Source organism: Oncorhynchus mykiss, chromosome 15 (genome assembly GCF_057628025.1).
Source record: "Oncorhynchus mykiss isolate SJ-2025 chromosome 15, ASM5762802v1, whole genome shotgun sequence".
NCBI lineage: Eukaryota > Metazoa > Chordata > Actinopteri > Salmoniformes > Salmonidae > Oncorhynchus > Oncorhynchus mykiss.
In genome coordinates, this window is record NC_143036.1 from 73,550,001 (window position 1) to 73,565,000 (window position 15,000).

General features: G+C 45.8%; 1 protein-coding gene across 16 annotated transcripts in view; it reads right to left on the minus strand.

Moving 5' to 3' along the window:
- The window catches only part of LOC110500989 (neuronal cell adhesion molecule), a 135,947-nt gene that overhangs the window by 58,111 nt on the left and 62,836 nt on the right, over positions 1 to 15,000 (minus strand). For all 16 annotated transcript variants that reach the window (XM_090199183.1, XM_090199182.1, XM_090199179.1 and 13 more), the window contains exon 2: positions 12,296 to 12,374. The gene's annotated coding sequence lies outside the window, so the exon portion shown is untranslated. The remainder of the gene's footprint in view (positions 1 to 12,295; positions 12,375 to 15,000) is intronic.

Genomic DNA, 15,000 nt, shown 5'->3' on the forward strand with positions numbered 1-15,000 from the left:
TCACTCACTCACTCACTCACTCACTCACTCACTCACTCACTCACTCACTCACTCACTCACTCACTCACTCACTCACTCACTCACTCACTCACTCACTCACTCTCACTCTCACACCCATGTCACATCTCCAGGGAGGTTGAGAATTAAAAGCCCCCAGTCAGTAACACATCATAGGGCAACACAACAGAACCCAGTCTCCGCACTGACACAAGGACTTGACTTGAATGTCAGGATTTCCATATTTCAGAATCTGGAATGAATGACACCTTAAGACATACATTCCTCCATTTAGTTCCACCATTAATTCCTCATACTGTAGACCGGTCCGTGTGTTGTTCTGTAGGAGAGGCACAGCGTGGAGATGATTGATGCGATTACAATATGAACTGGGGCCTGCTATTACAGAGCAGCATGGAGGACTCAAACGAATGAGTACTGTACTGTACACACAAAAATGTTAATTTGTGTGTGTACACATCAAGGACATCTTGCTTCCTTTTATTTGGCCCTGCAAGCAATTCCGTGTGAATAACTAGTGAATGAATAGTGAATGAATAGTGAATAAATAGTGAATAAATAGTGAATAAATAGTGAATGAATAGTGAATAAAAAGTGAATAAAAAGTGAATGAATAGTGAATAAAAAGTGAATGAATAGTGAATGAATAGTGAATGAATAGTGAATGAATAGTGAATGAATAGTGAATGAATAGTGAATGAATAGTGGATAAATAGTGAATAAATAGTGAATGAATAGTGAATAAAAAGTGAATGAATAGTGAATGAATAGTGGATAAATAGTGAATAAATAGTGAATGAATAGTGAATGAATAGTGAATGAATAGTGAATGAATAGTGAATGAATAGTGGATAAATAGTGAATGAATAGTGAATGAATAGTGAATGAATAGTGGATAAATAGTGAATGAATAGTGAATGAATAGTGGGCCACTTGGACACCATATTAAAAAAAAGGCTTTTAGTTCAGTATCCGCTCTGGCCAACTCAGTAGGTCCTGAGTGCTAAAATAAAACTACTCACAGACGATAAACAAACACAATTACTTATTTTTTGTTAATATGACAAGTGTGTGTTTTTATGCTAACGTTCATTGTCTTCCAGCCCATTCTGTATGGTGAGCACTAAGCAGCCGGATTGAGACAGTGGCTGTCACTGCGTTAAAAACACTGCTTGTGTGTTGGTCTGTATGGTGAGCACTAAGCAGCCGGATTGAGACAGTGGCTGTCACGACGTTAAGAACACTGCTTGTGTGTTGGTCTGTATGGTGAGCACTAAGCAGCCGGATTGAGACAGTGGTTGTCACTGCGTTAAGAACACTGCTTGTGTGTTGGTCTGTATGGAAGCTTTACAGACTCTATGATGTGTCCATATGGATGTAAGGAGGCCCCTTCTCATACTCCCCCGGGTCTCCCACTCTGTTTGTTTAGGCCTCCATTCACATGCTAATGCCCTGCCCACTGCAGCAGAGTCCACAGAGACTGGTCTGACACACAGAGAGGAGAGTCACACTGGTGTCACAAGGTGGAAGGTCTATTGATTGTTCTCATGTGTGACTGTCAGCCGCACACACATGCATGAGGAGGTGCGGACGTATGCAGACACAGAGTCACACTAAATGCCCATACACACACACACACGTCTGCACACATGCACTTATGCATACACACACACACACACACACACACACACACACACACACACACACACACACACACACACACACACACACACACACACACACACACACACACACACACACACACACGTACACGTCTGCACACATGCACTTATGCATACACACACATGACACGATGCCAAGCACGTGTACCAACAGTGAGACTCTGACTTCAGTTCTCATTCAATTTGACCCATAGTATATCATATTGGTCAGGGAGGGGATTGAACACTAGGAACTGTCTTTGATGGGAAATGTATTTTCTGCCCAGTGACACTGTGGGTAAGTGAGACCTCAGGGTCAAGAGCTGGGGAGTGAGCCGGAGTGCCACTTCCAAAATCACTACGCCGTGTCCATGGCAACGCTCCCTGGTCTACGAGTTCCTACTCTGTTACCAAGTGAACCTCCTCGATTGAAGAGTAGCCAAGGAGAGGAGACACAAAGAGACACTAACACAGCCATCTTTATGACAACTCTGAGAGGGAATTCATTCTAAATACAGCTCTCCAACACTCTGCTCTCAGAGAGACAGCTGGAGTTGGTTTAGACACTGAAGCAGAACCACTTGACTGAGTCAAAGAAGGCCGTGCACGCTCGTCTGAATCTGAGGAGAGCTGCACTAGCTACTTTAGGCTACAGTGCAGCAGGGTAGCCTAGTGGTTAGAGCGTTGGACTAGTAACCGGAAGGTTGCAAGTTCAAACCCCCCGAGCTGACATATTTTCTGTCGTTCTGCCGCTGAACAGGCAGTTAACCCACTAGGCCATTGTTGAAAATAAGAATTTGTTCTTAACTGACTTGCCTAGTTAAATAAAGGTAAAAGAAAAATGTGTCACTTCTTCAGGACTAATGATTTGCGGGTTAACCTTTCTTAATCCACGGGGAAATATGCCGCTATTCACACAGCGATCACTGGCGTATAAAGTTAAGTATTATTTACAGACACTCATTTGTTCTGCAGACAATAGAGAGTTAACACTTTCCTTCACATCAGAGTTAAAAACAGACAGTTTAAGTATGAAAATATGGCGGTAAGCCACCTTCCATTGATTTACAAACTCCTGGATGTAGGGATGTCAAACATATTATACACTCTGGACGTACAAGGTGAGTAAAGATATGCTGCTTTTACTGATCGGATCTCTCATGGTACTGTTGATTCAATTTGTATCCACACAGAAAAACCATGGAAACAAATGACACCAACACACACAGACTACACCAACACCTCTTGTTAGGAAACCAAGCCTCACAGTCTCCTTGTTGAACTAGGCCTCTGACCGGATTGTGATCATAGCGTGGCTTTGTGCCCCAGTTCAAATCAATGACCTCAGCCCTTTCACTCACACACAGCCTGCCTATTGATGGCTGGATGGGGTCAGACATTCTAGAAGCATCCACACAATCCTCTGGTCTTTCTCTACGGGGCTCTGTCTCTGTTCTGTGGGGCTTTGGGATAATGCTGATGGTCAGCACACGGCCACACAGGCCTCCCCACAGACCTATTGTGAAACCATGTTGTTGACGTGCTGGTTCCACTGAAACTGCAAGGGTGGAGGGATAGAGGGATGGAGAGGGTGGAGGGATGGAGAGGTGGAGAGGGTGGAGAGGGTGGAGGGATGGAGAGGTGGACGGGTGGAGAGGGTAGAGGGATGGAGAGGGTGGAGAGGGTGGAGGGATAGAGGGGTGGAGAGGGTGGAGAGGGTGGAGGGATAGAGGGGTGGAGAGGGTGGAGAGGGATGGAGAGGTGGAGGGGTGGAGAGGTGTAGGGTGGAGAGGGTGGAGGGATAGAGGGGTGGAGAGGGTGGAGAGGGTGGAGGGATGGAGAGGGTGGAGAGGTGGAGGGGTGGAGGGATGGAGAGGTGGAGGGGTGGAGAGGGTAGAGGGATGGAGAGGGTAGAGGGATGGAGAGGTGGAGGGGTGGAGAGGGTGGAGGGATAGAGGGGTGGAGAGGGTGGAGAGGGTGGAGGGATGGAGAGGGTGGAGAGGTGGAGGGGTGGAGAGGGTGGAGGGATGGAGAGGTGGAGGGGTGGAGAGGGTAGAGGGATGGAGAGGGTGGAGAGGTGGAGGGGTGGAGAGGGTGGAGGGATGGAGAGGTGGAGGGGTGGAGAGGGTAGAGGGGTGGAGGGATAGAGGGATGGAGAGGGTGGAGGGATGGAGAGGTGGAGGGGTGGAGGGGTGGAGGGATGGAGGGGTGGAGGGATGGAGAGGGTGGAGGGATGGAGGGGTGGAGAGGTAGAGGGATGGGGATGGGGAGGGTGGAGGGAAGGAGGGGTGGAGGGGTAGAGGGGTAGAGGGATGGGGAGGGTGGAGGGGTGGAGGGATGGAGGGGTGGAGAGGTAGAGGGATGGGGATGGGGAGGGTGGAGGGAAGGAGGGGTGGAGGGGTAGAGGGGTAGAGGGATGGGGAGGGTGGAGGGGTGGAGGGGTAGAGAGATGGGGAGGGTAGAGGGAAGGAGGGATGGAGGGGTAGAGGGATGGGGAGGGTGGAGGGGTAGAGGGATGGAGAGGGTGGCGGGATGGAGGGGTGGAGAGGTAGAGGGATGGGGTGGGTGAAAGGAAGGAGGGGTGGAGGGGTAGAGGGATGGGGAGGGTGGAGGGGTGGAGGGGTAGAGAGATGGGGAGGGTGGAGGGAAGGAGGGGTGGAGGGAAGGAGGGGTAGAGGGGTGAGGAGGGTGGAGGGAAGGAGGTGTGGACATTGGTTCCTCTCCACCCAGACATTGGTTCCTCCCCACCCAGTCAGGATATTGGTTCCTCCCCACCCAGTCAGGACATTGGTTCCTCCCCACCCAGTCAGTACATTGGTTCCTCCACACCCAGTCATTGGTTCCTCCCCACCCAGTCAGGATGCTTGTGGGAAACCTAACAAGCCAGAGGGGTCTACTCTTCACTTCCTCCCTCACACTTCTATTCAGGTAGAGGCTAGAGCCTGGAGGTTGGACACTGGAGGTTGGACACTGGAGGTTGGACACTGGAGGTTGGAGGCTGGAGGCTAGAGGTTGGAGACTGGAGGCTAGAGGTTGGACACTGGAGGTTGGACACTAGAGGTTGGAGGCTGGAGGCTAGAGGTTGGAGACTGGAGGTTGGAGGTTGGACACTGGAGGTTGGACACTGGAGGTTGGACACTGGAGGTTGGAGGCTAGAGGTTGGAGGCTGGAGGCTAGAGGTTGGAGGCTAGAGGTTGGAGACTGGAGGCTAGAGGTTGGAGGCTGGAGGCTAGAGGTTGGAGGCTGGAGGCTGGAGGTTGGAGGCTAGAGGTTGGAGGCGGGAGCCTGGAGGGGTTGTTAGCTATATCCAGTGCTTAAAATCCCCTTTATAATAACACATTGAATGTATATCACCACTTTTGCATACTGGCATAAAGCAGTGGAGTACAGGGTGCTTGTAGAAGTTGCATACATGGGAAAAAATGCCCCATCTTCCCAGAATGTGTAGCCAAGGGTCCAGGAAAAAAACCTTTTCATGCAATTCTACATCATTTTAGATGACTGGATACCTTAGACTGGAGACCTTAGACTGGAGACCTTAGACTGGAGACCTTAGACTGGAGACCTTAAACTGGAGACCTTAGACTGGAGACCTTAGACTGGAGACCTTAGCATAATATTTTTTAAAACCTTACAAACGATGGAAAAGACAGGATACTTTGACACTGACAAACGGAGATCAATAAAAACGAACTTGTCTTGTATCCATCAATAGCCTACAGTAGTTCTCGGTGTGTGGAGACACATATTGTACAATATGAGGAGGAAATGATAGTCCTAAAAAATCTCCAGTTTCACTGATTCACCCAATGATGCGCGTTGGCCTATACAGGCTACAATGTTGAGCAAACCATAAACACGGTCCGGCCCAACACGAATCAATTCTTACAATATCAGACACGCTTTCACATTAGGCAAAGCTTTTTATGGGGCAGGAGAATAACAGAGGAGGCAACTGTAATTAACTCTGAATGATTTGATGATCATTTTTACATTGTGAAGAAAGAAGAAATGTCAAGCCAAGAGAGGTACCGGATCCTGGCAAATGGCTTCCGGAACGAAACTGTCCAATATTGAGAGGTGCTGGATAATGTTCCAGCAGGATCCGGAACAAATGAAGCACTGGCTACATCACTTCCCCTCCGCTGCTCCTGAAAAGCAGCAGTAGTCCAACCTCCAGCCCTACAGGCACCGAGAGAGAGGAACAAACCTCCTGTTAGAGAGTGAGGAGGTAGGATGGGCTCCATCCTAATCACTACATAGACTGGGACATCATCACACACCCACTAACCTCAGTGGAGGAGAGGTACCAGTTAGTCCAACCTCCAGTCCTACAGGCACCGAGAGAGAGGAACAAACCTCCTGTTAGAGAGTGAGGAGGTAGGATGGGCTCCTTCCTAATCACTACATAGACTGGGACATCATCACACACCCACTAACCTCAGTGGAGGAGAGGTACCAGTTAGTCCTAATACATTGCATTCTATTTTCAAATAGCACATCTAAAATAGCTTGATGGTGGGGTTTGCTGAATGTATGTCCAGGAGTCAGACCTGGGTTCAAATACTATTTGAAATTATTTCAAATACTTTATCTGGGCTTCTACCCTCTGCAGTGAGAAGGCTCCTACCCTCTGCAGTGAGAAGACCCCTAACCTCTGCAGTGAGAAGGCTCCTACCCTCTGCAGTGAGAAGGCTCCTACCCTCTGCAGTGAGAAGGCTTCTACTCTCTGCAGTGAGAAGGCTCCTACCCTCTGCAGTGAGAAGGCTCCTACCCTCTGCAGTGAGAAGGCTTCTACCCTCTGCAGTGAGAAGGCTCCTACCCTCTGCAGTGAGAAGGCTTCTACTCTCTGCAGTGAGAAGGCTCCTACCCTCTGCAGTGAGAAGGCTCCCACCCTTTGCAGTGAGAAGGCTCCTACCCTCTGCAGTGAGAAGGCTCCTACCCTCTGCAGTGAGAAGGCTCCTACCCTCTGCAGTGAGAAGGCTCCTACCCTCTGCAGTGAGAAGGCTCCTACCCTCTGCAGTGAGAAGGCTCCTACCCTCTGCAGTGAGAAGGCTCCTACCCTCTATAAATACAGTATCGGGATGAGGTAGATTGGATGGGCTATTTAGAGATGAAATATGTACAGGTGCAGTGATCTGTGAACTGCTCTGACAGCTGGTGCTTAAAGATAGTGAGGGAGGTAAGAGTCTCCAGCTTCAGAGATTTTTGCAGTTCGTTCCAGTCATTGGCAGCAGAGAACTGGAAGGAGAGGCGGCAAGTGAGATATACCTGCTGGAGCGCGTGCTACGGGTGGGTGATGCTATGGTGACCAGTGAGCTGAGAAAATATATATATATTTTTTAACCTTTATTTAACGAGGCAAGTCAGTTAAGAACAAATTCTTATTGAAGGCGGGGCTTTACCTAGCAGAGACTTGTAGATGACCTGGAGCCAGTGGGTTTGGCGACGAGTATGAAGCGAGGGCCAGCCAACGAGTGGTCGCAGTGGTGGCTTTGGTGACAAAACGGATGGCACTGTGATAGACTGCATCCAATTTGTTGAGTAGAGTGTTGGAGGTTATTTTCTCTGTGTGCCTCACAACCATGTTAGACCATGTTATCCCTCTGAGCTAAAGCCTACATATATCTATTAAAAGCTCAGGTTAGGCTTCATGTGAATTATACTGCAGTGGTCTCTCATCTATCATCACACACACACACACACACACACACACACACACACACACACACACACACAGGCAGCAGGTCTTTCTTCACACATACTGTATGCACGCACACACACACACACACACACACACACACACACACACACACACACACACACACACACACACACACACGGGCAGCAGGTCTGTTCTCACCAGGTGAGAGGACAATGTGATTACCCAGCATGCATTGGAGGCGGCGTTATGAGGGAGAGTGGAAACATGGCAGGTCTGAGATTCACTTCCCATCAGGTCACAGAGCCTAGATCACACAGACTGCTACTGCACCCTACAATCTATCCCATTCTTAGTATAGCACAGTTCTTAGTACAGCACCGTTCACACACACACACACACACACACACACAGACACACACAGACACACACACACACACACACAGAGAAAATGCTGGAGGAGAGCTTGTCAGATGCAGCATAGTATTATGTAACAAAGTACAATGTTATCTAAATCCAGAAGTTTCCTACCAATCTTACAATCTATTCAGCATTTATTACAATACAACCTGCTTACTGGCCAGTAATGACTAGAGAGGTAAAGTGACTGGACACCTCGTAGTACACATATGAATGGACTATTAGTGCTTGACAATATAATTATCATTAGGGGGATGGAGGGATTACTGTGTGGGGATTGGACCTCTCTTCTCTCCGGCCCCCCTCTCAGGGTCTATCCCCTGATTCTCCTCTATCCTCTATCTATCCTATTTCTGCCAGGGATTGACCCCGATTCCCCCCTCCAACTCCAACTCCTCACCCACCTCCCCCTTTCCCATCACCCACCTCCACCCCCATCACCCCCCCCCCCACCCTCACCCACCCCATCACCCTGCCCCCTCACCCACCTCCTGCCCCCTCACCCACATCCTGCCCCCTCACCCACCTCCTGCACCCTCACCCACCTCCACCCCATCACCCCCCCCCCACCCTCACCCACCCCCATCACCCTGCCCCCTCACCCACATCCTGCCCCCTCACCCACCTCCACCCGCATCACCCACCACCCCACTCCCTCCACCCTCAGACTACTCATCCTGCCTGATGAACAGATGGAGGGATGAAGGATAGGGGGATGCCAATTCACACTGGTCCTCCCGGCCATCCTCCTGTCCATTCATCCTTACCATCCCAGCAGAGAGAGAGAGAGAATGGGGGATGTGTCAGGTGGACTGGGGATCGTGGACAAGGTCTATATGTGGAACGACCAGTGGCAGCAGCATTTAGCATGTTAATACTGTAACCATAAAGGTCTAACAGCTATGCTCTGAAGGTCTCACACACACACACACACACACACACACACACACACACACAACACACAACACACAACACACACACACGCACACACACAACACACATCACACATCACACCACACACAACACACAACACACATCACACCACACACACACACAGTGGATGTGGAAGGTGGGTTACTGGTGCCATAGTAACTCATGTCGTTGTTAAACACAGTGTCACACTCCGAGGCTCTGAGGCCACGTGTAGCCTATCTGTTCATCAATAGCTTTTACCTTCCAGTGTAATGCCACTGCATATCAATGAAATCCAATGAGATCTACCCAGATTGGCCACCAGTATTTATAGCCACCGATCAACATAACACAAAGCAGTTGAGAGAGAGAATGTATATTGATCTGGAAACCTGCAGAGAAAGGATGGTGCTAAACAGAAACAGATTTCTTTGTGTGTATTTGTTGACGTCAATGTAAGTGAGACACTGACAGCTCGGAATAAAGTGTTACGTTATTTCAGGGAATTCACCATTTCTGCTTTTAAAAAGATCAATAACTCAATAAAACACAACTAGTGAAAGTACTTAGTGACAACTGCTGATGTACTTTTAAAGACAGACTATTAGTCCCCAACAACATGACTCCGTAACAGACTGCACTATGGTCCATGATTAAAAGCTATTTTTGGGACTTCATTTTTCCTCCAAACCACTGTGCCCTTTAAGAGAAAGGGAATTGGTGCGCACGCTGTAACATCATAATGTTAAAATGCCCACTGTAGCCTGAGGAGTGGGCCTTATCTGGTGTGGATTGACTGACTAGACCAGATTCACATCAAAGGCATACACTGTGTTATACTGTAAGTTCATTAGTATCTGATTCTGCTCCCTGTGGTGAACACACACACACACACACACACACACACACACACACACACACACACACACACAGGGCCTGTATGGATTCACCCTGCAGGGTTCCTTCTCTGGCTGAGCCCATGGCCACTGATGAGATGACCACAGACAAGTGATGGCCACAAAACCAACGACCAGTAACCACCAAACAACCGGCCAGCAACCAACCAACAATAAACCCAACAACCTCTACTAAGAGACTGAGGCAAGGCAAGTGCACTCTCAGAAATAAAGTTCCATATAGAACAATTTGTCTTGTAGGAGAACCCTCTGAAAAAGTTCCATATAGAACCATTTGTCTTGTAGGAGAACCCTCTGATAAAGTTCCATATAGAACCATTTGTCTTGTAGGAGAACCCTCTGAAAAAGTTCCATATAGAACCATTTGTCCTGTAGGAGAACCCTCTGAAAAAGTTATATTTAGAACCATTTGTCCTGTAGGAGAACCCTCTGAAAAAGTTATATTTAGAACCATTTGTCCTGTAGGAGAACCCTCTGAAAAAGTTCCATATAGAACAATTTGTCCTGTAGGAGAACCCTCTGAAAAAGTTCCATATAGAACAATTTGTCCTGTAGGAGAACCCTCTGAAAAAGTTCCATATAGAACAATTTGTCCTGTAGGAGAACCCTCTGAAAAAGTTCCATATAGAACAATTTGTCCTGTAGGAGAACCCTCTGAAAAAGTTCCATATAGAACAATTTGTCCTGTAGGAGAACCCTCTGAAAAAGTTCCATATAGAACAATTTGTCCCTGTAGGAGAACCCTCTGAAACAGTTTGAGATTGAACTATTTGTCCCTGTAGGAGAACCCTCTGAAAAAGTTCCATATAGAACCATTTGTCCTGTAGGAGAACCCTCTGAAAAAGTTATATTTAGAACCATTTGTCCTGTAGGAGAACCCTCTGAAAAAGTTCCATATAGAACAATTTGTCCTGTAGGAGAACCCTCTGAAAAAGTTCCATATAGAACAATTTGTCCTGTAGGAGAACCCTCTGAAAAAGTTCCATATAGAACCATTTGTCCTGTAGGAGAACCCTCTGAAACAGTTTGAGATTGAACTATTTGTCCCTGTAGGAGAACCCTCTGAAAAAGTTCCATATAGAACAATTTGTCCTGTAGGAGAACCCTCTGAAACAGTTTGAGATTGAACCATTTGTCCTGTAGGAGAACCCTCTGAAAAAGTTCCATATAGAACAATTTGTCCTGTAGGAGAACCCTCTGAAACAGTTTGAGATTGAACCATTTGTCCTGTAGGAGAACCCTCTGAAAAAGTTCCATATAGAACAATTTGTCCTGTAGGAGAACCCTCTGAAAAAGTTCCATATAGAACAATTTGTCCTGTAGGAGAACCCTCTGAAACAGTTTGAGATTGAACCATTTGTCCTGTAGGAGAACCCTCTGAAAAAGTTCCATATAGAACAATTTGTCCTGTAGGAGAACCCTCTGAAACAGTTTGAGATTGAACCATTTGTCCTGTAGGAGAACCCTCTGAAACAGTTTGAGATTGAACCATTTGTCCTGTAGGAGAACCCTCTGAAAAAGTTCCATATAGAACAATTTGTCCTGTAGGAGAACCCTCTGAAACAGTTTGAGATTGAACCATTTGTCCTGTAGGAGAACCCTCTGAAACAGTTTGAGATTGAACTATTTGTCCCTGTAGGAGAACCCTCTGAAAAAGTTCCATATAGAACAATTTGTCCTGTAGGAGAACCCTCTGAAACAGTTTGAGATTGAACCATTTGTCCTGTAGGAGAACCCTCTGAAACAGTTTGAGATTGAACTATTTGTCTTTGTAGGAGAACCCTCCAGATAGAACTCTTTTTGGATCATATTGAACCCTTTTTGGTTCCATATAGAACCTCTGGTTCAACTGTAAAGGTTCTCCTACAGGGACAAATGGTTTTACATAGCACTCTTCCTTTCTGAGAGTGTGACAACTGGCAGTGCAATGAATCCAGACACTGTACATGCTATTTAAATAACACAGACTGACCAGGTGAATCCAGACACTGTACATGCTATTTAAATAACACAGACTGACCAGGTGAATCCAGACACTGTACATGCTATTTAAATAACACAGACTGACCAGGTGAATCCATTTGAAAGCTATGATCCCTTATTGATGTCACTTGATCCACTTCAATCAGTATAGATGAAGGGGAGGAGATGGGTTAAAGAAGGATTTATAATCCTTGAGACATTTGAGACAAGGATTGTATGTGTGCCATTCAGAGGATGAATGGGCAAGACAACATATTGAAGTGCCTTTGAACGGGGTATGGTAGTAGGTACCAGGCACACCAAGAACTGCAACGCTGCTGGGTTTTTCACGCTCAACAGTTTCCTGAATGGTCCACCACCCAAAGGACATCCAGCCAATTTGACACAACTGTGGGAAGCATTGGAGTCAACATGGGTCAGCATCCTGTGGAACACTTTCCACACCTTGTAGAGTCCACACCCTGACACATTGAGGCTGTTCTGAGGGCAAAACGGGGTGCAAGTCAATATTAGGAAGGTGTTCTTAATGTTTGGTCTACTCCGTGTATATGCCAGTAGTTAGGTAAGTCCAGTACATACTGTACTGTCGTTTGGCAGCGCTGAGAGTAACATAAAAAAGTGTAATTAAATATATTAAACAAATAAAATGTTAAGGAACATATTGATTCTCCAACAAATAGAATGACTTTCAGCGATGACAGATACTTAAAGGTTGCTCTTACCTATGGGGATCCAATCAAAGGGATTCGTCCTCCAGTTGGATTCATCCACACACTCTGACTGCTGAGAAGGACTTCAGACCTGGAACACAAATGAATGAACGTTAGACCCAAGCTTGGCCATCCCACCGTAATGTATCTGTCCTGATTTAAAGGAAGAACCAGGAGAAGGGAAATGGAACAGAGGAATGTAAACATGCTGTAGTGTGAGGTAGTAAGGGTTGTAAAATGTACAGGGGTATCTAGTTCACATCGCATTTGTTCTGCATGCCCTAGAAATCAACTTTTTTACAGATGTGGGATCTTAATTTGAGCCAGTTTGCTACAGCAGGAAAATAATCCTGCAGCAAGAGGAAATGTGGATTATTTTGTGGATTCTTATTCATTGTAGAGGATGATACATTTTTTCCTTAGAGCAAATAAAGTTTGATATTTAAAAGAGGAAATCACAAACTTTAAAACTCAAACACACTTCAAATGTGTATTTCTTGTTGTGCAGGAAAATTCTCAGCAACTTAAAGAGTCATCAAATAAAGATCCTACATCTGTATGTGCAATAATGTCTTTCACCTGAGTGAAAAAAAGGACAAAAAATCTAACTTAAAAGGAACTTATTATTAGTTATTTCATCAAAACAGAAAAACAAAGAGATGCTCCAAAGGCCTGAAGAGAAGATAACACACAGGACAGAGTCTTATTATGGTAAAATATACACACACACACACACACACACACACACACACACACACACACACACACACACACACACACACACACACACACACACACACACACACACACACACACACACACACACACACACACACACACAGGACAGAGTGTCTTATTATGGTAAAATATACACACACACACACACACACACTTCATGACTATGAATACCTTATCATAACTACCAGTGAAACAAGCCATTATTTTGAGTTTGAGTTTATTTGAGTTTATTTTATTTTTACAGGGACAGTGCACATTAATCAACGTTTCAGTAAAAGTGACGGTTTTAGCCAGCCGGCTAATTTTCAACCGCAGTCCCTGGGCAGGTTATTAAAAACAATTACAATATAGACAATAGCAACATAGGACAAGAAAGACATAGCATACAGACAGAGTAACATAGGACAAGTAAGACATAGCAACATAGGACAAGTAAGACATAGCATACAGACAGAGTAACATAGGACAAGTAAGACATAGCATACAGACAGAGCAACATAGGACAAGAAAGACATAGCAACATAGGACAAGAAAGACATAGCAACATAGGACAAGAAAGACATAGCAACATAGGACAAGAAAGACATAGCAACATAGGACAAGAAAGACATAGCAACATAGGACAAGAAAGACATAGCAACATAGGACAAGTAAGACATAGCATACAGACAGAGTAACATAGGACAAGCAAGACATAGCATACAGACAGAGCAACATAGGACAAGCAAGACGTAGCATACAGACAGAGCAACATAGGACAAGCAAGATGTAGCATACAGACAGAGCAACATAGGACAAGAAAGACGTAGCATACAGACAGAGCAACATAGGACAAGCAAGACATATCATACAGACAGAGCAACATAGGACAAGCAAGACATATCATACAGACAGAGCAACATAGGACAAGCAAGATGTAGCATACAGACAGAGCAACATAGGACAAGCAAGACGTAGCATACAGACAGAGCAACATAGAACAAGCAAGACATAGCATACAGACAGAGCAACATAGGACAAGCAAGACGTAGCATACAGACAGAGTAACATAGGACAAGCAAGATGTAGCATACAGACAGAGAAACATAGGACAAGCAAGACGTAGCATACAGACAGAGCAACATAGGACAAGCAAGACGTAGCATACAGACAGAGCAACATAGGACAAGCAAGACGTAGCATACAGACAGAGCAACATAGGACAAGCAAGACGTAGCATACAGACAGAGCAACATAGGACAAGCAAGACGTAGCATACAGACAGAGCAACATAGGACAAGCAAGACGTAGCATACAGACAGAGCAACATAGGACAAAAAGCAGCAAGACAAAATTCATAAAAGCAACAAAGTGTTTCCACACCTCACAAGATACAGACAACAGACAACATGGAAAGCGGCAACACACAGCTAGGGACCATGTTCACAAATCTGATTGACCTTTAGCCATGTCTTCAAGCATTTTGTGAAAGTGTGATATGTGGTGCAGTTATGTGTGTCTGATGGCAGTGTATTCCAGACATGGGAAGCTCTCACAGAGAAAACGGATTTACTAAAGTTGCTTTTCCTTAAGGGAACTATACAGTCACCTCTCATGGCAGACCTTGTGGATCTGCAGCCATATGTCTGGGTTTTCTGTTTAACAAAAATATTGAGTGGAGGGGGAGCCAGGCCATTAAGGATCTTGAATACAAGACATGCGTCGGTGTATTGCACAAGATTTTCCCAACTCAAGAGCTCATGCTTTCTGAGGATGTAACAGTGATGATGGCTATTGGGCTTCCTATCAAGCACTTTGAGGGCCTGTTTGTAGACAGACTGAATAGGTTTTAATGTTGTACAGCAAGCTTGGGCCCAACTAGTCAAGCAGTATGTTAAGTGGGGGAGTATCATAGATTTGAAGTACAGTAGACCGTCTCTGTAGTCAAACAATTTCGTATAAATTGGAAATTAGCTAGGTTGAATTTGGTTATTTGAATG